At 39.4% G+C, this 27,639-nt stretch overlaps 1 pseudogene; it reads right to left on the bottom strand.

Annotated features, from left to right (window-relative positions):
• Positions 1-6,180: 6,180 nt before the first annotated feature.
• Positions 6,181-27,064, bottom strand: LOC144580047 (RPA-related protein RADX pseudogene; annotated as a pseudogene).
• Positions 27,065-27,639: the final 575 nt, after the last annotated feature.

Here is a 27,639-nt window from a genome sequence, read left to right as displayed (position 1 = left end):
AAGATCTTTCAGGAACTTAGGAGGAATAGCTTCATAATGACGGGTGGCATTGCCTGCATTATTAGTAACTTCTATAAGAGGATATAATGATGTACTATTGGCGTCAACAAAACCTTTATGCCTAGACATCATGGCTTGTGTTAAGGGGGAGATAAAAGCAATGGGGGTGGATCTAATTACCAAAGAATCAGAAGGTACAGAAGATGGTGCCTGAGCAACAGGAAAGCAGTGTTGTTGTTGCAAGGTGAGTGCTTTAGAGCAAAGAGAAAGAAAGTCTCTGACTTGATCAGAAAGGTCCGAGGGAAGGGTGAGAGTTACTGGATTAAGATCACAGCGAGGGGTGTTATGTGGGGAGACATACCTGTCAGGCTCTTTTGAAACAGCTTCTGTCACAGGTTGGCAGCTATCCAACTTGTGTCACAAGTTGGCAGCTAGGTGGATGTCTAGAAGAAGAATGGTTAATACCATGCTCCATTTGATCAAGAGGATCAAGTTCAGAAGGAGGAGGGGAGAAAGCAGCAGCAGGGGAAGAAATAGCACTGTGAGAGCAAGGGCGAGCAGGTTCCGCTTGAGAGGAGCAGACACTGTCCTTAAGTTTAGACCAAATAGAAAGTAAAACCTCAGTTTGAGGTAAAGCTTTATTATGAGAGGTATATTGTTCAATTTTCTCACCAATTTCATCCCATGCAGTTTCCTCTAATATTCCTCTTTCTGGAACCGACGGGCAATTTTCACGAATAATGTGCACAAACTCCTCTACAGTTTTTAGCTTAATATCATGCCCATGTGACTTAATCATTTTTTCAATAATTGTATAAACAAGTTACACTCCTTACAGTCTATATGCCTCATGTTTTACTCCAGATGAAACTTAGAAATTTTGTTTACTTTGACTTGTATGTACAACAAAGAGAGAAAAAATAGATTAATATTATACAAAATCAAAAGTAGAGAGCTTACTTACGAGAAAAGCCAAACTTGCTGCTGCAGCCTCACCTTTATAACTTGAGCGTCACTGTGATCCCTCGTGTCCAGGGTCCCTGTTCGGGAGCCAGATGTGGGGGTCTGGAATGTCTGCCGGGGGGCTTCCGACCAGCAGAGAGCCTCAGCCCCACTCAAATGTTCTTAACCTGGAAGAGGGAGTGCGAGGAAGAAAAGATAGATAGAGAGTGGGATCTGGAGGACTGCCAGGGAATGCCAGAGCAAGTAATACCAAGACAGCAAGTTTATTTGTGAAAACTACAGGTTATATACCTTTCAGTGCTTGAGGAGTGACGTACATTCTATTGTATCTTGAAATAAAATCAAGAACAAAAAATCGCAAGGAAAGGAGTACAGAAAGTAAGACTCTTAATCAAAGGGTGTACAACAAAGGGACAATAAAGTTTGCAAAAAGGGGATCATAAATCTAAACATGTGTTTCTCTAAATTCAGTTAAGCAAGCAAGTAAGATCATTAACAAGGTATAGCTGGACCTTTCCAAATGTCATTCTAACCTTGCCTATTCATATAGGATCATATGCAAACAATATGATTGAGTTAGCAGAGGTAAACAAAGTCATAGAGTTATTGTGCAGAGAAGGAACGAGGAGGCACACAATGTCTAACCATACAATGTCTCCTTAGACCACAAGGCCTGAGCTCAGCCATTCTGTTGCAAATGTCAGAGGCAAAGATTGATGTTTATAAAATCAGTGCAACCAGACTTCCTCCTTTCCCTTAGCTCAACAGCCTCCAGGAGAGGATAAACATGTATGGGCTCAAGCTTAAGATGGCGAGGGTCCTGTCAAGGGCCCTTCGCAGGAGTGATCCCCACACTCAACGGATTTGACTCTTCTGCCTTAATAAAGCCCACGATTTAATTGTTACATACACCTAAGCCAATAATCTAGGTAATATGGCCCTCCTGCCTACTGACAGGTGGCATTGTGATATACCACTGGTCTCCTTTCCAGGTGATGTGATTGTCCTCTCCTGCCTAGGTGCTGTTTTCAAAGTGGGTAGTGACATATTGATGAGCCCAGAACTCATGTGATGTGATCCTTCAGCCTGGGTTCTGCCCACAGGAAACATTGCGACACATCACTCATCCCAGCATCATAGTGATGTGAATTTCCTACAAGCACTCAACTCACAGGGGGTGTTGAGGTAATCAGCAATGGAGGAAGGGTTTACAGTGTGCCTACATAAACTGGTTATAAATAAGGTATAAAAGAAATCAGAAAAGATAAACTCGGAAGGCCACAGGAGGCATCTGGGGAAGAAGGCTTCTCTATTGCCAGCATGTTCCCAGGTACAGAGTGGGATTTTAAACATCGAGCCCAATGACATAATGCCCCCTTGAAGCACTGGAATGTAACTAGATACATAGGCTCCTTGCTAAGTCTGCTTCCACCAGCTGCATTATCACTTATATACCAGATAAGCATACACTGTTAGTTATTGAAAAACTCACATAATCTGCCACTGCTATCATCAATCTTATGTTTGATGCACAGCTTCTTTTTCAATGATTCACCCCACCATTTTTCTATAGATAAAACTGATTGTATTCAGTAAATATTGTGAAAACCAGAGCTCACGGTCTTTGCAGCCATCTTTTCACATTGTCCCCCCTGTCCCACTTTATGCATTCTTAACTTGTCTTTGTCTCATTTCTTTGTCATCTCTGGACTCAAGGTACCCATGGGTGGAGTGTAGGATACCCTGGCACCCTACAGGGGGGATACTAGTATATCCCTGACTCATATTCATATTCAGGTGCTGTGACTCTTTTGCCTGGTTCTTTCCACAGGCAGGATTGTGACATTCACCTAGGTTCAAGTCACAGGAATAATGACTACTGTCATATAACAGCCTGGCCAATACAAGAGATTTTGACTCTTACAGCTAAGCTCAGAACAATCAGTAAAGTTCTGGGTCTTCTAATCATATAAAGATTACAAATGATTATGAAACTCATGAATATTCTATAAAATACTTGGGTCTTATAAGAGTCCATTACAGAAGTAAAATTTTGTCTCTCATTGTTACACCATCCAAAAATTGGGATTGTCACTCTCACACATAAACAGAGTCCATAGGTGAGGTTCTGAATCTCACATGTGCAAACAGTTTACAGTTAGTATTGGGATGGTCATATGTGGATCTGGCAAGAGGTTGAAAGGTGACTCATTTCTGGACCCAGCTCATAGGCATGTCAATGTCTCTCATGCCTGATCCCAGGTAGTAGAAGAGATGTTGACTGTTGTATCCAGTCTTACATAACAGATAAGATCTTGGGCTTCCAATGTTTCAGAGGTCTCAGAGAATCACAACACTCATGCATACTGTATAATGCCCTGAAATGGTACAGATACTGTTAAAACAGGGCCCAACTCAAAATCCTGATTGTGACTCTTGTATGCACACACAGTCCACAGTTAGAATTAAATGTGAACAGAACCCACTCACGAGGGCCTGGATCTCACTCACAGAAACAGTTCACAGGTGAAATTGAGACTGTCATATCTAAATCCATCCACAAATGGCAGGGTGGCTCATTTATGGACCCAGTTCACAGGCACACTGATGACTTTCATACCTGGACCCAGACATGGTAAGTGTTGACTCTCATGGCTGAACTTAGGGCAACATGCAGGGTCATGGGTTTCTACCATCATGAAGGTCTCAGAGCAGGTTTTCATTCTAGTGCATACTATATGAAGCCCTTAAGTGACACAGAGGATGCCTTATAAAGATCCAGGACACAGGTGACATTGTGACTATTCTCTGCACTCAAAACATACAGTGAGAAATGTCATCTTCCCACATGGACACAGCCTATTGTTGAGGTTCTGAATATCACATCTAGATCAGTTTAAAGTTGATATTGTGACCTCTCATACATGGATCCACCTCACAGGTAGAATGGTGACGTTCATACTCAAACTCAGCACACGTGTAAGGCAGTGATGACTCTAATTAGACAGTATGTGCAGGTGAGGTTGGAGCTTTCCTGACTGAATTCTGCCCAGCATTGAGATTGTGATTTGTGTATTTAACACAATTCACAGAAGGTGCTGTCTCTTGCACCTGGAGCTAGAATATATGTGGGACTGTGGATCTCATTCCTGGACCTTCCTATAGGTGTGACTTGGACATATAATTTTTTCTCAGCATCAGATTGACTTTACTCCCTTGCATGAATCCTGACAACAGTTGGAATTGTGACATATACCTCACCAAAATACCTAGGTAATATGACTCTCCAGCCTGGGTCCTGCCTACAAGGGGCATGGTAATATGTCTCTGAGTCCATCAACTGGGTGATGAGACTCTATTTTCCTGCCTGTGTCCTGCCTCCAGTTTATGTTTGGAACATAAATCTGGGAATATTACCTAGGTGATATGACTCTCCTCTCATGGCTTGGCCCTGTCAATAGGAGGGATTGTGACATACTTCTGGGCCCAGCACCTAGGTGGTGTGACTCTTTTGACTGGGTTCTGCCTACAGTGGGCAATGTGACATATCATTGAACCTAGCACAGAGGTGATGTGACTTTTCTGTGTGGGTCCTGCCCATGGAGATATATTAACAGTTCCCTGGGAAAGCATTAAGGTAATGTAATTTTCCTCCCAGAGTTCTGCTCACAGGTGGAGTTGTGACCTATAACTATGCCTAAGCAACAGTCATGATGATGGCTTTCTTACACTCACCAAGCTAATAGGAGAAATTTTGACTCTAATAGCTAAGCTTAGGGCAACATCTATGGTCCTTGGTCTACTCATTGTAAAATGCTCGCAGAAGATTACAGCATTCACATGTATTTTATAAAGCCCTTCACTTGTATAGAGAGTGACATAACAGGGCCCAGCACACAGATGAGATTGCGACTCTCATAGACACGTGTAGACAACAATTAGGATTGTCACCTTCATACATAAACAGAGTCCACTGCTGAGAATTTTTTTTAATTGAATTTTAGGTTTGGGGGTACATGTGCAGACATGCAACACTGCTGAGATTCTAAATCTCATACATGGATGCAGTTCAGAGTTGAAATTTTGACTTTTATATGTGGATCTGGCCTCAGGCTGAATGATGGCTAATTTATGGAAACAGCTTACAGGTCACCTGTATACCAATATCCCCAAGTATCTAAACAAATTTATTTTGCTCCTTTCCAATCCAAGATCTCATTGAACCATGAATTTAGTAAAATGTTACATAGGTATGAACAATAATCCCTGTTTGTGCAATTTTTTTAATACTTGTGGATAACTAACCCAAGTATTGCTTTCTCAATTACCACCATTCAGCCAATACATTATTATTATTATTGTTATTATTATTATTATTTTGTATGAAGTTTCGCTCTCTTGCCCAGCTGCAGTGCAGTGGTGTGATTCTCCTGCCTCAGCCTCCCGAGTAGCTATAACTACAGGCATGTGCCACCATGCCCGGCTAATTTTTGTATTATTAATAGAGACAGGGTTTCACTATGTAGGCCCAGGCTGTTCTTGAACTCCTGACCTCGTGATTTACACACTTCAGCCTCTCAAAGTTCTAGGATTACAGACATGAGCCAATGTGCCTGGGCCAATATGTTGTTCCTATGTTTTTAATGTAACTGTCTATATTCTTGTCTTTCTTGGTTTCTTTCAACTTAAAAAAAAACTGATTCAAAACAACACAACCTTTATTGAATCCAGTCAAAGTTGAAACATTTAGTGATAATAGATAGAAACTCATGGCTGACTCATCAGATTTTTCATAGGTCCTCTCTTTTTCTCCCTGGAACAATTTATACGGTACAAGAAGAATTGGACTAATAAGCAGATGCTGTGGAGTCCTTGTTCCAATCATTCAAATTTTTCTTTGATAAGTTATTCTGACTTAAAATTATTAACTAATAACATATAAAGGTGCTTAAAAGCTCCAGAATAACTATTGTGTTCTGGGAAAACAAACATGTTACTTTTCACCTAATTATCATGGCAAGTGAATCTGTGCAGATGCATTCAGGAGCACTTCATTACTCAAATATAGCTACTGGGGAACTGGTGGGCTAAAATGCTAACAACATTTTCTAGACTCCAATTCTCCCATTAGTAATACACAGGATGATAAGTCATAATTTCATGGTAATTCTGCACATCCTCAGGGAAAGACAGGATGTGGCGGCTGCAGTTTCTCCTTCACCCAGTGCCCAGAGATGTCCTGCCGACCCAGTCCCTCCCCAGCCGCTGCTCACAAGAGCAACTCTGCGATGTGCTGCGGGTGGGCTCTGTCGTGGCAGATGCAGCAGGCTCAGAGGTCACGCCCAGCAGCAGAGTGGGAGCCTCATTGCGGCTGCCATTGGGTTCATGGTTCTGTCCTGAAAGCAGAATAAGACATCTTCAATTCCAAGATAAGGCTGCAGCAGCAGCAGCAGCCTCACGGACTGCAAAAGCCACAGTGATTGGAAGGCCAAGGGTAGGGCATCCTGAGGGAGGGACTGCGCAGCTGTAGGGTCGGTGACCAGGCCAGGAGCCAGTGCTGAGCAATCACACTAGAGGCCGATGTCAGCTCTCAAGGCCGGATTTCATTCTTTCTAAGGTTGAATCGTATTGCACTGTGTGTATACACCACATTTGGTCTAAACATTTATCCCCGATGGGCACAAAGACTGATTGCATATCTTGTCTATTTTCAATAGAGCTGTGATAAACATGGGAGTGCCACTATCTCTTCAATTACTGATTTTATTTGCTTTTAATATATACTCAATAATGGAATTTGTGGATTATATGGAATTTCATTTTTAGGTTTTTGTTTTTTGTTTTGCTTTCGTTTAGAGATACCTGCAAAGTTTTCCATGGGGGTTTTAAATAAAGAAAGAAATGCCTAAAAATGTACTAAACTTACATTCACACAAACAGTGTCCCCTTTTCTCCACATCCTCATCAAAACGTGTTATCTTTTGTCTTCTTGATAAAGGCCATTCTAAATGGGGCAAGGCAATATCACATGTGGTTTTGGATTTCATTTTCCAGATGGTTAGTGATGTTGAGTATTTCTTTGTCTTCTATGAAAAAACATCTATTTAGGTTTTAACGCACACATTTTCTTTTATTTTATAGGTTGTCTTTTCATTCTGTTAATAGATTTTTATGCTATCCAGAAGCTTTTATTTTAAAATTTTTTTAAGATGGAGTTTCTCTCTTGTTACCAGGCTAGAGTGCAATGGTGCAATCTCAGCTCACTGCAACCTCCGCCTCCTGGGTTCAGGCAAGTCTCCTGCCTCAGCCTTCTGAGTAGCTGGGATTACAGGCACGTGTCACCATGCCCAGCTAATTTTTGTATTTTTAGTAGAGACGGGGTTTCAACATGTTGACCAGGATGGTCTCGATCTCTTGACCTCGTGATCTACCCGCCTTGGCCTCCCAAAGTGTTAATATTTTATTGATATTAATTTTTATGTTTTCTGACTTGATACAGAGGTCAGAGTTTGCCCTGAGCTTCGTAGGTTATCTGTCTTCTGTCTCAGTGCTTTTAAGTGTTTTTCTTCTTTTTGGAGTCATTCAGTTTAATCACTATTCCTTCTTTAAGATCTATTTTATTTATAATTGACAAATAATTATTGTACATATTTATGGAGTAGGTGTGATGTTTCAGTACACCACACAATGACCCAAAAAGGGTACTTTTATATTTTTCCCTTTAATCATGTATTATTGCATTCTGCTAATAAAATTAAAAATCCTCTCTTCTACCTGTGTTAAAATAAACAGTACATTATAATTAGCTATAATTACCCTACTGTGTAATGGAACACCAGAATTTATTCTGCCTGTCTAACTGTAACTTTGTAACTTTGACAAACCTCTCCCCATTTCTTCATTCCTTCACTTTCTAGCCTCTAGTAACGGTAACCACCATTCTACTCTCTACTTCTATGAGATCAACTTTTTAAAATTCCACATCTGAGTGACATCATGTGGTATTTTTCTTTCTGTTACTGGCTTATTTCACTTAACATAATGTCCTCTAAGGTCATCCATGTCAACATAAATGACAGTTTATTCTGTTTTATTAATGAACATTATTTCTGTGTGTGTGTACATGTGTGTGTGCATGTGTGTGTGCAGCATTTTCTTCATTCATTTATAGATGGGCACTTATAACTGTTGGTAAGAATTTAAATTGGTACAACTGTTAGGAAAGACAGTGTGGAGGTTTTTCAAGAAGTTACAAATAGAACTACCATATGCATCCACTGGTTATATATCAAAAGGAAATAAAATAAGTATGTTAAAAGGTGGCTAGGAGCGGTTGCTCATGCCTGTAATCTCAGCACTTTGGGAGGCTGAGGCAGGTGGATCACCTCAGTTAGGGAGTTGAAAACCAGCCTGACTAACATAAAGAAAGTCTCTCTCTATTAAAAACACAAAATGAGAGAGGTGTAGCTACTTGAGAGACTGAGGTAAAAGAATCCCTTGAAGGTGGAAGGCGGAGGTTGTGGTGAGCTGAGATTGCATCACTGGGCTTCAGCCTGGGCAACAAGAGTGAAATCATCTAAAATTAAAAAAATTGCACTCCTATGTTTATTGATGCAGTATTCACAATAACCAAAACCGTTATTTCTTTTAAGTATTCCTTAGTTTATCTTTCCTGATGCATTACACTCTAAACTTTTTTTCACTTTTGGAAACTTATAGTAACCGATTCTTTGCATGTTGCCTTCCTGTTTATGCGGCCTAGGAAACAATTTTTTTATTTCTTCTCATCTAATTTTTATATAAAATAAATATATTTTTATCCTGTGTAATTTTTCTTCTATAAATTATATGACTACATTAATTCTGCTCAGATTTAATTTATTAGTCCTCTCATCAATTCAGTGTATTTTAATATGCCATTTGTATGCTGTGCATTACATTGTTTTACTACATTTCCAATAGTTTACTTTCCATTTGCCTCTTTTCCAAATATGATTTGTCAAACTCATAGTTTTTTCCACATTATTTTGATTTCTTATTATTTTATTTTATTGGACAAATATTAAATACAAACCTCATATCTGAGTTTTATGTACAATATAATTTATCTAACGCTTCAAGCCAGTAGCTCATCTTCTTGTGTACAACATACTTCATAGTTTCATTCTCACATGTGGAAGAGAGCACACACTGGATGCTGCAGACACTTTATCTGTGTTTATCTAATTTGCCTTGTCAGAAGCTGAACAACCCACATAAATTTAACATCTTTGTGATCAGATGCATCTGAATGGAGCACTGGCCTCTTAGGTTGATATTTCTCTCAACTATTACCTTTATTTACTTCGGATCCTGAGAAGTTTCTGTCATTTTCTTCAACTATATTAGGCATTTTGTAAATTCTTGTGACTTCTTGGTGGTTTTATTATCTGCATTAAGTTTTTGAAACATGTTATTTTTCTGAAAAGCAGAAATGTCAACAATTGCATGCATGAGTAAAATATCTGATCTACAATTTCTATCTCATAGAACATTACATCATGAGAAATCCGGTTTCTTCATCTGAAATACTGGTAGCTTCAAGAAATCCCTACTCAAAAATTGACCACATAATTGGAAGTAAAGCACTGCTCAAAAAATGCAAAACAACTGAAATCATAACAAACAGCCTCTCAGACCATAGTGCAAACAAGTTAGAACTCAGAATACAAAAAACCAACCCAGAACCGCACAGCTTCATGGAAACTGAACAACTGGCTCTTGAATGTTGACTGGGTAAACAATGAAATGAAGTCAGAAATAAAGAAGTTCTTTGAAACCAATGAGAACGAAGACACAACATGCCAGAACCTCTGGGACACATTTAAACCAGTCTCTAGAGGAAAGTATATAGTAATAAGTGCCCATATGAGGAGAATGGAGAGATCCAAAATTGACACCCTATCATCAAAATTGAAAGAGCTAGAGGAGCAAGATCAAAAAAACTCAAAACCCAGCAGAAGACAAGAAATAATTAAGATCAGAGCTGAACTGAAGGAGATTGAGACACGAAAAACCCTTCAAAAAATCAATAAATCCAAAAGCTGTTTTTTTGAAAAGATCAACAAAATAGACAGACCACCAGCCAGATTGATTAAAAAGAAAAGAGAGAACAACCAAATAGATGCAATAAAAAATGATAAAGGGGAAATCACCACAGATTCCACAGAAATTCAAACCATCATCAGAGAATATTACAAAGAACTCTATGCACATAAACTAGTAAACCTGGAAGAAATGGATAAATTCCTGGACTCCTGCATCCTCCCAAGCCTAAACCAGGAGGAAGCTGAAACTATGAATAGACCAATAACAAGATCAGAAGTCGAAGCAGCAATTAAGAGCCTACCACACAAAAAAAATCCCAGGTCCAGACGGGTTCACAGCCGAATTCTACCAGACACACAAGGAGGAGCTGGTACCATTCCTTCTAAAACTATTTCAAACAATCCAAAAACACGGAATACTTCCCAAATCATTTTATGAGACCATCATTCTGATACCAAAACCCGGAAAAGACCCAACAAGAAAAGAAAACTTCAGGCCAATATCCATGATGAACATAGATGCAAAAATCTTCAATAAAATATTGGCAAGCCGAATGCAACAGCAAATCAAAAAACTTATTCACCATGATCAAGTGGGATTCATCCCGGGGATGCAAGGCTGGTTCAACATACACAAGTCTATCAACGTAATTCACCACATAAACAGAACCAAAAACAAAAACCACATGATTATCTCAATTGACACAGAGAAGACATTTGACAAAATGCAACAGCCCTTTATGCTAAAAACCCTCAATGAACTCGGTATCGATGGAACGTATCTCAAAGTAATAAAAGCTATTTATGACAAACCAACAGCCAATATCATACTGAATAGGCAAAAATTGGAAGCATTCCCTTTGAAATCTGGCACTAGACAAGGATGCCCTCTTTCACCACTCCTATTCAATATAGTTCTGGAAGTTCTAGCCAAAGCAATCAGGCAAGAAAAAGAAATAAAGGGTATTCAAATAGGAAAGGAGAAAGCCAAATTTTCTCTATTTGCAGACGACATGATAGTATACCTAGAAGACCCCATCACCTCAGCCCAAAAACTCCTGAGACTGATAAGCAACTTCAGCAAAGTCTCAGGATATAAAATCAATGTGCAAAAATCACAAACATTCGTCTACACCAATAACAGACTTAAAGAAAGCCAAATCAAGAACGAACTGCCATTCACAATTGCTACAAAAAGAATAAAATACCCAGGAATACAACTCACAAGGAACGTAAGGGACCTCTTCAAGGAGAACTACAAACCACTGCTCAATGAAATCAGAGAGGACGCAAACAGATGGAGAAACATTCCATGTTCATGGTTAGGAAGAATTAACATCGTGAAAATGGCTATACTGCCCAAAGTAATTTACAGAATCAACGCTATCCCCATCAGGCTACCATTGACTTTCTTCACAGAACTGGAAAAAACCACAATGAACTTCATATGGAAGCAAAAGAGAGCCCGCATAGCCAAGTCAATTCTAAGCAAAAAGAACACAGCGGGGGGCATCACACTACCCGATTTCAAACTATATTACAAGGCTACAGTAATCAAAACAGCATGGTACTGGTACCAAAACAAAGATATAGACCAATGGAACAAAACAGAGGCATCGGAGGAAACACAACATATCTACAACTATACAATCTTTGATAAACCTGACAAAAACAAGCAAGGGGGAAAGGATTCCCTGTTTAACAAATGGTGTTGGGAAAACTGGCTAGCCATGTGCAGAAAGTAGAAACTGGACCCCTTCCTGACACCTTACACTAAAATTAACTCCAGATGGATTAAAGACTTAAACATAAGACCTGGTACCATAAAAACCCTAGAAGGAAATCTAGGCAAAACTATCCAGGACATAGGAGTAGGCAAGGACTTCATGAACAAAACACCAAAAGCATTGGCAACAAAAGCCAAAATAGACAAATGGGACCTAAGGAAACTCCACAGCTTCGGCACGGCAAAAGAAACAGTCACTAGAGTGGATCGGCAACCAACAGAATGGGAAAAAATTTTTGCAGTTTACCCATCTGACAAAGGGCTGATATCCAGAATTTACAAAAAACTCAAACGGATTTACAGGAAAAAAACAAACAAGCCCATTCAAAAGTGGGCAAAGGATATGAACAGACACTTTATGAAAGAAGACATATATGAGGCCAACAGTCATATGAAAAAATGCTCATCGTCACTGGTCATCAGAGAGATGCAAATCAAAACCACATTGAGATACCATCTCACGCCAGTTAGAATGGCGATCATTAAAAAATCTGGAGACAACAGATGCTGGAGAGGACGTGGAGAAAAAGGAACACTTTTACACTGTTGGTGGGAGTGTAAATTAGTTCAACCATTGTGGAAGACAGTGTGGCGATTCCTCAAGGCCTTAGAAATAGAAATTCCATTTGACCCAGCAATCCCATTACTGGGTATATATCCAAAGGACTATAAATTGTTCTACTATAAGGACACATGTACACGAATGTTTATTGCAGCACTGTTTACAATAGCAAAGACCTGGAATCAACCCAAATGCCCATTGATAATAGACTGGATTGGAAAAATGTGGCACATATACACCATGGAATATTATGCAGCAATCAGAAATGATGAGTTTGTGTCGTTTGTAGGGACATGGATGAATCTGGAGAACGTCATCCTCAGCAAACTGACACAAGAACAGAAAATGAAACACCGCATATTCTCACTCATAGGCGGGTGATGAAAAATGAGAACACGTGGACACAGAAAGGGGAGTACTAAACACTGGCGTCTATTGGGGGGAAAAGGGGAGGGCCAGTGGGAGGGGGAGAAATGCCAAACGTGGGTGAAGGGGAGAAGGAAAGAAAAGCACACTGCCATGTGTGTTTCTACGCAACTGTCTTACATGCTCTGCTCATGTACCCCAAAACCTAAAATCCAATAAAAAATTTAAAAATAAAGAAAGAAAGAAAGAAAAAAGTTCACTAATGATGGCTTCCAAAACTGGGAGCAGGTTCACGTGGTTTTACAAGAAAATTCTAACAAATGTCAAAGAATAGCTCTTTCCCTGAGCTATAAATTGTCCCAGAGCCCAATAAAGCATAGAAATTTTACCACTTCACTTTATAAACTTAGAATAATCTTGAAAAATTCCAACAGAAATAATACAGGAAGGAAAACTATAAACGAAAATTAGTTATAATGGGAAAAATCCTAAATACAATACTTCAAATTTAATATAGCAGTATGCTCAAAGACAACTGTGTCGTGATCAAATGGAATCCTAAATGTCTTATTTTGTTCATTCGTAGTATGTTATATATTCAGAATAATTCTGGAGACTGAAACAAACACATAAGTTTAAATAATTTTGTTAAAATATTAATACATGTACTCCATAAATATATACACCTACTATATACCCATAATTTTTTTCAAAAATATTGAGTAGCAACTAGGAGTCTAGGAGAATACAAATATATTGTATAACTTCCAAACTACTAGAATAAAAATAATATTTTAATCCTGCAAAAGTAAAAGAAACACATAAGATGGTATATTTTATACATAAAAAAAGAATTTCAAGAACAAGTACAAACATCATTATTCACATTAAATATAGATAAATTAAATTGATATTTAAAAAAATAATTGGTTTTGCTCAAAAGGCAGAGTCTTAGCTATATACTTTTTAAAAGAAACAACCCTAAAACAAAATGGAAATAAAGGGATGGACAAGCATGCACTAAGGTCAGTGGTTCTCTCTTTTTTTAAATTTTTTGAGACAGGGTCTCTCTCTGTTGGCTCAGGCTGCAGTGCATTGGCATGATCAAGGCTCACTGCAGCCTCAACCTCCCAGACTCAGGCTCCCCCCTTCACCACCCTCCCACCAAGTAGCTGGATTACAGGCACAAATCACCACGCCTGGACTATGGTATTTTTATTAAAGACAGAGTTTTGTCATGTTACCTTGGCTCATCTGGGCTGGTCTGGACCTAGGCTCGTCTCAACATGGACTCTGTACTCAAGCAATCTGCCTGCTTGGGTCTCCCAAAATGCTAAAATTACAGGCATGAGCCACTGCATCCGCCTTTCCAGTGGTTCTCCAAGTGTGGTCTCTGTACCAGCAGCATCATTAACACCAGTGAACATGTTAGAAATGTAAATTCTACGGCCCTACCCCAGATCTAATAAACCATGCACTGCGAATGGTGCTGAGCAATCTGTATTTTATCTTGTTTTATTTTTGTATTTTTGCATTATTGGATTATAGTAGTCATTTTTGAAATAATTACACTCCAGTTGAATGGCCTTTTGTTAGTGTTTTCCATCTTTCAAATCCATTTTTTAAAAAAGGCAAAATCAATTTAAACAATAATGTTGAAAACTGTTGTGATAATTTATTGTGCATCAACTCATTTTGATTATATACTTTCATGACCTTCATGTGTTCTGATTAGCTATTTGTGGTCTTCTCTGTCATTTCAAGTGAGAATTTTACTGATACAGTAATATCTTTAAATACCTTTCTTTTATTTTCCTGGCTTTGTTTTTTTTTTTTTTTTTTTTGGTTCAACATTTCAAACATACTGCCTTAATGATTTACTTAAGTTTTGGCATATTCTTTATATTAGCAAACTTTTCCAAATTTTTTTTTCTGCTTAATTTTTTCTCTTATTTTTGTAAGTATAATTAGAACCTGTCAGTACTTGAATGCTTATTTGTCTCCAATTCCAATTGCTCATTTTTGCCTCATTCATTCTTTGCAGTGTTTCTTGATGTTATTTGTGAATTCTTAGAGTTAGGAAGCATTTAAGTTATTTTTCTGACTGGCACTCCTGAGGTGATATGCATGCCTTCTCATGTTTGAGAATCATTGTCCTAAAATGCTACCAAAAAAGACTGCTGAAGTGGCAAACATTACTATTAGGAAAAATGAAATTCAAGGCAAAAGTGACAAAAGCAAATTTCATAAGTGTGAAACTCACCAGTAATACACTAATCAGTTATAAAACTGTACATGTTATAGTAACATCTAAAGCAAAACCTTTTAGAAATGTAAGGAGAGATAAAACTATCATCATAGATGGAAGTCAATATTTCTCTCAGATAAATGAGCAAATAAAATTGATTAAAAACAAGACTCTGTAATATGCGAATTATATTTTTAAAAACCCGGTATAATAACAAACTTTAAGCCTAATAAGCTTTTTCTAAATGTTCAGAGATTAAAGAATTGAAAACAAGTCAGGCATAATAACCCACACCTGTAATCCCAGCACTTTGAGAGGCTTAGGTGGGTGAATCACCTAAGGTCGGGAGTTTGAGGCCAGCCTGGTCAACGTGGCAAAACCCCATCTTTACTAAAAATGCTAAATTAGCTGGTGTGGTGGTGTATGCCTGTAATCCCAGCTACTCAGGTGGCTGAAGCAGGAGAATCATTGCTGGAGAACCAGGGAGGTGAAGGCTGCTGTGAGCCAAGATCTGTGCCAGCAATCCACCCTGGAAAACAAATGAGTCTCTGTCAGGAGGAAAGAAAGAAAGAAGGAAAGAGAGACAGAGATGAGAGAGACAGAGAAAGAGAGACAGAGAGAGAGAGATTGAGAATTAAAGGAAGGAAGGGAGAAAATAAAAAGGAAATGCCAATTACATGCCAAAAAAAATAAGAGAGAGGTTTAAAGATATTACCGGCTGTGAGAACAACCCAGGATTGGAGCTCTTCTCGTTGAATCCGCAAACGGTGAGTCAGAACGGCATTTCCAGGCTGATCTTTGTTGCCCACAGAACGGGGAAACTCCCAAGTATAAAAAAGACACGGGACGCCAGGCAGTAGGTCTGCCTGGCAAAGCCGGCAGCCGGGGCGGCGGCGGCCGGCCCTACCCAGCAATCCCCACAGGGCGCACTTGTCCGGTTGCCCTGTTAAACTGGCAACCTGAGACTTGAGAGGGCTGGACTTGAGACTGAACGAGACTTGGACAGTAGGCCAGCCCAGGGGATTGAAGGGATTGGGATACCCAGTGGGACGAACAAAACCGCGATTTCAAACTATCCCGAGCAGACGGTCCGAGACACTCTGTGGGGGGGGGCGTCCACCACTACCGAGGCAACCCGCCCCAACTGAGATACACGCCCACGGCTGACGCAGCCAGCCATTGCCGAGGCAACCCGCCCCAACTGAGATACACGCCCACTGCTGACGCAGCCAGCCGTTGCCCAGGCAACCCGCCCCAACTGAGATACACGCCCACTGCTGACGCAGCCAGCCGTTGCCCAGGCAACCCGCCCCAACTGAGATACACGCCCATTGCTAACGCAGCCAGCCATTGCCGAGGCAACCCGTCCCTACTGAGATACACGCCCACTGCTGACGCAGCCTGACGTTGCTGAGGCAACACGCTACAAGGAAGAGACTGCGCCGCAGGGCGTGCCGGAGACCACAGCAGAGCCTGCAGGAACAGCGCGAATCACACATCAGCAGGGCGGACCCTCGGCAGCCAAACAGTGGCTAGTCTGCCTTCTAGCTGGGCAGGACACCTGATCGGACATCCAAAAATAAAGCCCAAACCCCTCAACACAGAGCATTTGAGATAAAAAAAAAGGGTTTTTTAATGAGCTCTGTTGCAGCAGAATAAAACATAGCAGCCTAACAGCCCTGAATGAACAACAGAGTGCACAGCTCAGCAATTAAAACCCTATAAAGTATAAACTGTCTCCTCAAGCAGCTCCCTGACCGCTCTATATCCAAAAGACTGACATTTGGCAGGCATCATCCTGGGACAAAGAGAGCAGAAAAAGAAACTGGTAGCATCCCTCGCTGTGCCACAGCTACTAGAGGTGCACCCCAGACAAGCAGGGTCTGGAGCGGACCTCAGCAGGCGTACAGCGAAGGGGCTAGACTGGTAGAAGGAAAACCAAGCAACAGAAATACTTCATCATCAACATTCTGGGTGTCGACCCAGAGACTCAATCGAAAAGTCAGCAACTACGCAGACGACCAGCGGACCAATCCACAAAGATGGGAAGAAACCAGCGCAAAAAGGAGGAAAACACCCGAAACCAGAACACCTCGCCTCCTAGAAAGGACCAAAACTCCTCACCAGCAAGGGAGCAAAGCTGGACGAAGAATGACTGTGACGAAATGACGGAATTAGACTTCAGAAGATGGATAATGAGAAACTTTTGTGAGCTAAAAGATCATGTATTAAATCAATGCAAAGAAACTAAGAACCTCGAAAAAAGATTTGAAAAAAGATTCGAGGAAATGATAACAAGAATGGATACCTTAGAGAGGAATATGAATGAATTAAAGGAGCTGAAAAACACAATACGAGAACTTCGAGAAGCAAACACAAGTTTCAATAGCCGAATTGACCAAGCAGAAGAAAGAATATCTGAAGTCGAAGGCCAACTCAATGAAATAAAATGAGAAACCAAGATCAGAGAAAAAAGCGCAGAAAGGAATGAACAAAGTCTCCAAGAAATGTGGAACTATGTGAAAAGACCTAACCTACGTTTGATAGGTGTACCAGAAGGGGACGAAGAGAAGGAATCCAAGCTGGAAAATACTCTTCAGGACATCATCCAGGAAAATTTCCCCCACCTAGCAAGACAAGCCAACACTCAATTGCAGGAAATACAGAGAACACCACAAAGATATTCTGCAAGAAAAGCAACCCCAAGGCACATAATCGTCAGATTCAACAGGGTTGAAATAAAGGAGAGAATACTAAGGGCAGCCAGAGAGAAAGGTCGGGTCACACACAAAGGGAAGCCCATCAGACTCACAGCAGATTTCTCGGCAGAAACACTACAAGCCAGAAGAGAGTGGGGGCCAATATTCAACATTCTTAAAGAAAAGAACTTTCAACCCAGAATTTCATATCCAGCCAAACTGAGCTTCAGAAGTGAAGGAAGAATAAAATCCTTTGCGAACAAGCAAGTACTCAGAGATTTTGTCACCACCAGGCCTGCTTTACAAGAGCTCCTAAAAGAGGCACTACATATAGAAAGGATCAATCAGTACCAGCCGTTCCAAAATCACACTGAATGCTAAAGAGCTTCAACATAATGAAGAATCTACAACAACTAACAGGCAAAACAGCCACTTAGCATCAAAATGGCAGTATCAAATTCACACATAACAATATTAACCCTAAATGTAAATGGACTAAATGCACCAATCAAAAGACACAGACTGGCAAATTGGATAAAAAGCCAAAACCCATCAGTGTGCTGTATCCAGGAAACCCATCTCACCTGCAAGGATACACAAAGGCTCAAAATAAAGGGATGGAGGAAGATTTACCAAGCTAATGGAAAGCCAAAAAAAGCAAGAGTTGCAATTCTCATCTCTGATAAAATAGACTTTAAAGCAACAAAGATCAAAAGAGACAAAGAAGGCCATTACATAATGGTAAAAGGATCGATACAACAAGAAGAGCTAACGATCCTAAACATATATGGACCCAACACAGGAGCACCCAGATACATAAGGCAAGTTCTAAATGACTTACAAAAGGACTTAGACTACCACAAAATAATAGTGGGAGACCTTAACACTCCACTGTCAATACTAGACAGATCAACCAGACAGAATATCAACAAGGATATCCAGGGCTTGAAATCAGACCTGGAGCAAGCAATCCTGGTGGACATTTACAGAACTCTCCACCCCAAATCCACAGAATACACATTCTTCTCAGCATCACATCACACCTACTCTAAAATTGACCCCATAATTGGAAGTAAAGCACTGCTCAACAAATGCAAAACAACTGAAATCATAACAAACAGCCTCTCAGACCATAGTGCAATCAAGTTAGAACTCAGAATTCAGAAACCGACCCAGAACCGCACAGCTTCATGGAAACTGAACAACTGGCTCTTGAATGTTGACTGGGTAAACAACGAAATGAAGGCAGAAATAAAGAAGTTCTTCGAAACCAATGAGAACGAAGACACAACGTGCCAGAACTTCTGGGACACATTTAAACCAGTCTCTAGAGGAAAGTATATAGCAATAAGTGCCCATATGAGGAGAATGGAGAGATCCAAAATTGACACCCTATCGTCAAAATAGAAAGAGCTAAGGAGCAAGATCAAAAAAACTCAAAACCCAGCAGAAGACAAGAAATTACTAAGATCAGAGCTGAGCTGAAGGAGATTGAGACACGAAAAACCCTTCAAAAAATCAATAAATCCAAGAGCTGGTTTTTTGAAAAGATCAACAAAATAGACAGACCACTAGCCAGATTGATTAAAAAAAAGAGAGAGAACAACCAAATAGATGCAATAAAAAATGATAAAGGGGAAATCACCACAGATTCCACAGAAATTCAAACCATCATCAGAGAATATTACAAACAACTATATGCGCATAAACTAGTAAACCTGGAAGAAATGGATAAATTCCTGGATTCCTGTGTCCTCCCAAGCCTAAACCAGGAGGAAGCTGAAACTATGAGTAGACCAATAACAAGGTCTGAAGTCGAGGCAGAAATTAAGAGCCTACCTCACAAAAAAAGCCCAGGTCCAGACGGGTTCACAGCCGAATTCTACCAGACACACAAGGAGGAGCTGGTACCATTCCTTCTAAAACTATTTCAAACAATCCAAAAAGAGGGAATCCTTCCCAAATCATTTTATGAGACCAACATCATCCTGATACCAAAACCCGGCAGAGACCCAACAAGAAAAGAAAACTTCAGGCCAATATCCATGATGAACATAGATGCAGAAATCTTCAATAAAATATTGGCAAGCCGATTGCAACAGCAAATCAAAAAACTTATTCATCATGATCAAGTAGGATTCATCCCGGGGATGCAAGGCTGGTTCAACATACGCAAGTCTATCAACGTAATTCACCACATAAACAGAACCAAAAACAAAAACCACATGATTATTTCAATTGATGCAGAGAAGGCTTTTGACAAAATTCAACAGCCCTTTATGCTAAAAACCCTCAATAAACTCGGTATCGATGGAACGTATCTCAAAGTAATAAAAGCTATTTACGACAAACCAACAGCCGATATCATACTGAATGGGCAAAAATTGGAAGCATTCCCTTTGAAATCTGGCACTAGACAAGGATGCCCTCTCTCACCACTCCTATTCAATATAGTACTGGAAGTTCTAGCCAGAGCAATCAGGCAAGAAAAAGAAATAAAGGGTATTCAAATAGGAAAGGTGGAAGCCAAATTGTCTCTATTTGCAGACGACATGATAGTATACCTAGAAGACCCCATTGCCTCAGCCCAAAAGCTCCTGAAACTGATAAACAACTTCAGCAAAGTCTCAGGATATAAAATCAATGTGCAAAAATCACAAGCATTCATCTACACCAATAACAGACTTAAAGAAAGCCAAATCAAGAGCGAACTGCCATTCGCAATTGCTACAAAAAGAATAAAATACCTTGGAATACAACTCACAAGGAACGTAAGGGACCTCTTCAAGGAGAACTACAAACCACTGCTCAATGAAATCAGAGAGGACACAAACAGATGGAGAAACATTCCATGTTCATGGTTAGGAAGAATTAATATCGTGAAAATGGCTATACTGCCCAAAGTAATTTACAGAATCAACGCTATCCCCATCAAGCTACCATTGACTTTTTTCACAGAACTGGAAAAAACCACTATGAACTTCATATGGAACCAAAAGAGAGCCCGCATAGCCAAGTCAATTCTAAGCAAAAAGAACACAGCGGGTGGCATCACACTACCGGATTTCAAACTATACTACAAGGCTACAGTAATCAAAACAGCATGGTACTGGTACCAAAACAGAGATATAGACCAATGGAACAAAACAGAGGCACCGGAGGCAACACAACATACATACAACTATACAATCTTTGATAAACCTGACAAAAACAAGCAATGGGGCAAGGATTCCATGTTTAACAAATGGTGTTGGGAAAACTGGCTAGCCATGTGCAGAAAGCAGAAACTGGACCCCTTCCTGACACCTTACACTAAAATTAACTCCAGATGGATTAAAGACTTAAACATAAGACCTGGCACCATAAAAACCCTAGAAGGAAATCGAGGCAAAACTATCCAGGACATAGGAGTAGGCAAGGACTTCATGAACAAAACACCAAAAGCATTGGCAACAAAAGCCAAAATAGACAAATGGGACCTAATGAAACTCCACAGCTTCTGCACGGCAAAAGAAACAGTCACTAGAGTGGATTGGCAACCAACAGAATGGGAAAAAATTTTTGCAGTCTACCCATCTGACAAAGGGCTGATATCCAGAATTTACAAACAACTCAAGCAGATTTACAGGAAAAAAACAAACAAGCCCATTCAAAAGTGGGCAAAGGATATGAACAGATACTTTACGAAAGAAGACATATATGAGGCCAACAATCATATGAAAAAATGCTCATCGTCACTGGTCATCAGAGAGATGCAAATCAAAACCACATTGAGATACCATCTCACGCCAGTTAGAATGGCGATCATTAAAAAATCTGGAGACAACAGATGCTGGAGAGGACGTGGAGAAAAAGGAACACTTTTACACTGTTGGTGGGAGTGTAAATTAGTTCAACCATTGTGGAAGACAGTGTGGCGATTCCTCAAGGCCTTAGAAATAGAAATTCCATTTGACCCAGCAATCCCATTACTGGGTATACATCCAAAAGACTATAAATCGTTCTACTATAAGGACACATGTACACGAATGTTCATTGCAGCACTGTTTACAATAGCAAAGACCTGGAATCAACCCAAATGCCCGTTGATAATAGACTGGATTGGAAAAATGTGGCACATATACACCATGGAATATTATGCAGCAATCAGAAATGATGAGTTCGTGTCTTTTGTAGGGACATGGATGCATCTGGAGAACATCATCCTCAGCAAACTGACACAAGAACAGAAAATGAAACACCGCATATTCTCACTCATAGGTGGGTGATGAAAATGAGAACACATGGACACAGAAAGGGGAGTACTAAACACTGGGGTCTATTGGGGGGAAAAGGGGAGGGCCAGTGGGAGGGGGAGGTGGGGAAGGATAGCCTGGGGAGAAATGCCAAATATGGGTGAAGGGGAGAAGAAAAGCAAAGCACACTGCCATGTGTGTACCTACGCAACTGTCTTGCATGCTCTGCTCATGTACCCCAAAACCTATAATCCAATAAAAAATTTAAAAAATTAAAAATAATTAAAAAAATAAAAAAAGAATAAAGATATTACCATCTCAGTAAAATTCTCACTTGAAATGGCAGCAAAGACCCCCGAAGTTTGAAAATATCAGTGAAATTTAGACCCCAAAAACTAAACAGAATACAGGAAGGTAATGAACGTATATAAACAAAATGAATTGATGCACATTAAGTTATCTCAACAGCTAGTTTCCAACACGGTTGTTTAAATCACTTCTGTCATTTTTTTAATGTATTTGAAAGATGGAACACACTAAAGAAGATAATTGGGCTGAAGTGTAGTTATTTCAAAAATGACTACAATAATTCAATAATGCAAAAATACAAGAATAAAATAAGATAAAATAAGAAAATATCAATAATGAGTAACAATAAAATCTCTGTACTTCCAAACCTGGGAGATGCGGCCTAAGCAATTTCCATGGGAAATTTCAAAATTTTAAATGTTTTTGGAGGAAACAAACAAGGAAATATATGCACCAAGCATTCAACTCAAGAAAGTAGTACAAGAAAACTATAAGCACAGGAAGTATATGGAAGAAATTAAAGATGATAGCATAAATTAAGTAGAAAACATCTCCTCACTATATACTTTGTTATTAGCAAAACCAAGTGTCTTTAAAAAAACCAACAATACAACAAATAATGTTCTGGTAAGGCTGATCATTAGAAAAGGTGAACACACAAACAACAGGATTGTGAAAGGAGTCATAATTGACAAGATAGGTAAAAAAAATGTAGATTACTACGTACAACTTTGAGATCTAGGTGAAATGAGATTCCCTAGCAAATTACCTACTCTCAAAAGTGGATTCTTGAAAAAGCATTATTAGTTTAATCATTTTCTCTAAAAGCAATTGCAAGAGTCGTCTCGCTTAACCCCCAATCCTGGCCCAAGACACGAGGTTCAGGTAGTTTTAGAGGGTAATTTTACTAAACCTTTAATGAACATATAATGTCTGTAAGCATAGGAAGACGGGCAAGCTTTCCAACTCATTCTACCAATATAAACAATTCGTTCAAAAAATACTCCCCTAGCAAAAATCAACAAAAACAAAAACCAAACCTATAGACCAAATTAATTTAAGTAAACAGATGTAAAAATAATCATGACCAAGTGGGAATTCAAAAGTGGCTCAATATTAGTAAAACCATTAATTTATTTCATTCATTCCTTTGTTCAACAAATACTGAATGCCTACTATGTGCCAGACATTGTTCAAGCTATAAGATATGGCCCAAAGGCCAAAAAAAAAGTCATGGATCTTATAAAAAGGTAGGGGGGAAAATAAAACAGCTAAATAAAATAATTTCAGAATGCTATGATTATATGAAGAGCATTTGCAGGGTAATATAATAAGTGGGGGAGGAAATATTTATTTTAAAAGGCACTTTTAATATGTTTTAATTTGAGCTGAAACGGGAGGATAGAAAGAAACTTTTCAGAAAGAGGAGAAAGCAGGTGCAGGAAAAAGACTGGTGGTTTGAGGATCAAAAAGAAGGCTGGTTCCCAGAACATAATGGTGGAGGAGAGGGCTTAGAGATTAGAGGTGAGTAAAAGATTCTGTAGGGCAGGGTGTCTGCAAACTATATAGCCTATAAGCCAAATCCTGCTTGTTGCTTGCTTTTGTAAATAAAGTTCTATTGCAACACAGCCAGACCCATTTATTTACATACTGCTTAAGGCTGCTTTCTATATACAATGGCAAAAGCGAACGGTTGTGGCAGACATTATATGTCTTCAAAAGACAAAAAGATTTACTGTTTGTCTCTTTTCAGAAAGTTCACCATACTCTGATGAACAGCCTTGGAGACCCCGGTAGAGTTTGAATTGCTGCCTAAATGCAATAGCGAGCCACCTGAGAGATTTAGGCAGAAGGTTGTCGCACAGGCTAACTTCTACATTTTAAAGCTATCTTTGAGGTCACAATATGTGTTAGCTTTCAGATAGGGTAGTGACGAGGAGACATGAGGGAGACTTTTGGGGTAACAAGATATAGAAATATTCTATATCTTGAAGGGAAGGGGGTGGTGGTTACACAGGTGTATATGTATATAAAATTTTATCAAGCTGTATTTTTAAAATTTTGTTTTTACTGTGTACAAGGTAAACCTTAGTGAAGAGTTTCAAAACACAAATGTGTACCACGAACAAAGTTAAGAGAAAAAGAATAGATTGCACGAAAACAATTTGCAGACAAAGTTGTAATACCCCTTAGCAAAGAAATTCTATAAATTAATTAGAAAAATGACAAAAGATATATTTTAAAATAGTAAGATATGGAGAAATGGGCATTCTCATACATATGCTGGTGAATGTGAATTTGTACAGCCTTTTCAGGAGATGATTTGTCTATATCCACAACATTTAAAAAATGATACTAATACCTTTTAAGGCAGCAATTTTACTAAAGGAAGCCATTCAACAGCAATACTTGAACATAGTAAATAAAAATATGTGTACATTCTAATGATGTTTGTAAATACAACGCTTGTATTTAATACTAATAAACAAATAAGTGCCTAAAATTACAAATTACCTATTCCCATGGGCATGATTACAGAAATTATGACACACCCATGCTATGGTATGTACAGAAGTTCAGGAAATATACCTGAGATGTGTTTAGTGGAAATAGCAAATCACACAATGAGACATTACTTCCTTTTGTATTCTTCAAAGACATACACCAAACTACTGACAGTTTGGGATTTTTAGAGGAAAAGTGAAGGCACCAGAGAAGGCAAAACAGGTCTTTCACTTCTCCCTAATATTTTATTATTGATGATTTGAAATATACAGCAAAATTGAACAAATTTTATGGTGAACATCAATATGATCACTTCCTAGACTTTATCACTAACATTTTACTACCCTTGGGTGGTATATTTCTAACATAATGTGTTTTAAATATACAGATTGGGTTTTATTTTGGCACACAGACATTACCTTTTGTAATATAAATATGGTTTTAATGAATAGATAGTATGACAAAATAAACACAAAGTATTAACCCCCTCAACTCTTCTTTAGGACACAAATTTGTCATTTACATATTCAATTCTAAAAATTAAAGTAATCAACATTTAGAGTAACAATGCACTACTGCCTTATTTCACACTTGAGATAAAAATCATCCCATCTTTTTAAATCCCAGAAATAGTTATCTTGTTTTTAAAATTTAGTTATTTAAGACATCCTTGCCTACACATTGCTATAACATCTTTAACTGAATGTGACTATAATTGCATCATGTTTTTTGAGCTAAGTTATCCTTTTACTTTCAAGTTTGTTGCTCTTACATGTTACAGCCAGGTTACATATGACTTAGTATTGTGACAACATTTTAAAAAGGACTGAAAAGCAGTAATGCAGAAAATTATAATCTTTCTTCTTCCAGTACTTATTTTATTTTTTGCATTTTATTTCTTTCCCCATTTCAAACGTGTTCATGCATACAGTACTATCATTCCCCTTAATTTCATTTCTTAGAGAAGAAATTTAATCGACAAGCAGTTGCTGATGACAAGCTAGTGTTTTCAGGTTAACTTCCTACTTCTGAGACAGAAAAATTGAACTTCTTAGATCAGTACTGTCTGTGGTGAGTAATAAGAAACAAGAAAATGAGAATGCCAAGCCATCCCATAAAACCACACATTTAAAACCTGATATTTACATAATTCTTACACAGGGTTTCAATCAATGTAAAGTACAAATGAATACATTCTGGAACATCCTTTTCGAATGAAGATTAAAACATGCAAAACCGCAAATTTTTACAACCCTTACACTAAATTAAAATCTATAAGCTCTTCAACCGTCACAACATACTAATTCCACAACTGGATTGGGAATAAAACGAAGATTAATTCCACCACAATTAAACATGTAAAGAACGTATAAGGTATACTGACTCCCACATCAGTACGTATGCCAGACTGAATTTTAAGATGTAGTCAGACACTTCCTGAATTGGCTACTTTTGCAATCAAAGAAACAAGGAAAAAAACAACAAAAACCACGGGCTGTGCAAATTTCATTAAGCATCCTTGGGTCATTCAAGAAAACTTGTCGACCTGTCACTCCTGGCTTGCAATTAACAATATGAAAGCATTTTCATTTTTTTCCCATTCAAGCAAGCTCCTGAAAACTATTTTAAAATAACCCTCTGCCATTCGTTCCAAACACTTACCGCTAAAGTTGAGTTCCTCAGGTTGCTTGTCTGTTAACCAGGTACCTCCATACGGATCTTCGTTATTCCACATCGCCAAGTAATGACTCTTCCCGCCTCTTAAAAGCCTCTCTGCTTTCTCCTCATGTGCTCTATTTCTGAAGGGAGTTTCTAAAGAAATAGCGTCTGAGGTCTCCCCACAGTGGACGTTACCTAAGCACAGGTTCCTCTGGCCTATCCTTATCTCATTGTAAAGACATGAGAGTCTGGAAATTCTCATTTGTATGCCAACTTTAAGAATATTTTGATATACGAGACAGTTCAAGCTGAGGTCCAGACAGCACTTCTCCTGGTACACCTCGTCTGAGATAGTCACATCATAGCAATAAAGGGGAGGCTTGGGCACTGTGTCACGTGGCTCATCCTCTAACAGGTACCTTTGGACGGCCAGCACAATGACAGGCACCACCTCCGAGGGGGTGACACACTGGAGAGGTGAGCCTATAATCTGTTCAAGAACCTTTTGAATCCAGGACATGCACCCTTGGGCACCAGCTCTTCAGATCACCCCTCCCGGGACCCCAGCCCAAATTCTCTCAGGGTTCGGCCAACCTATCCCTGCATAGGAGGGATCAGCTTCAGGCTGTCCTGACTCACCAGACATTGTTGGATAACTGCGTACCTGCTTCACTACCAAAAGCTAGTTTGCCTCGTTCAAAGCGGAGGGAAATAAAACCGCGCGCTTTGACGCCAATACCTACTCTGCCTGCTGACAGGCAAAGCTCAGCCCCGTAGCGAAGCTGCAAAGACGTTACGGGTGCGCGCACCAGCTCTCACACCCCGCCTCTGGTTCGGTGCACTTAGGACTCGAGACACTGTTACTAGGCAGTCACATGCGCAAATTACCTAGCAGGTCGTCTGACCTTGTGCTGGCAGGGTTGCCATCTTGGGGAGGGAGGACAGGGGAAGGGGAGGGGGAATCGGTGGTTGTCACGGTTCTCAAAAAGAGACGGGAAGACGCACTTGTGGCTCCCCTGGAAAGGAGGATGCCTAGAGGCAAGGAATAAGAGAAAGTGGCAAGAATCGGGGTGCAGAGTCAGTGCTCAGGAGTTTGGGGTTTGGGCTTTGCGCCGGGAACAGAAAGTAATTTAGAGTTGGTTAATATACATTAATGTAGTAACATGGGTTTCCTGCAGTATGAACAAAACCAGATAATGTATGCACAGCCTCCAGGTTGGT

Source organism: Callithrix jacchus, chromosome 17, assembly GCF_049354715.1.
Source record: "Callithrix jacchus isolate 240 chromosome 17, calJac240_pri, whole genome shotgun sequence".
Lineage (NCBI taxonomy): Eukaryota > Metazoa > Chordata > Mammalia > Primates > Cebidae > Callithrix > Callithrix jacchus.
The sequence above is the reverse complement of the archived record's forward strand: the minus strand, read 5'-3'. Positions and strand labels throughout refer to the sequence as shown.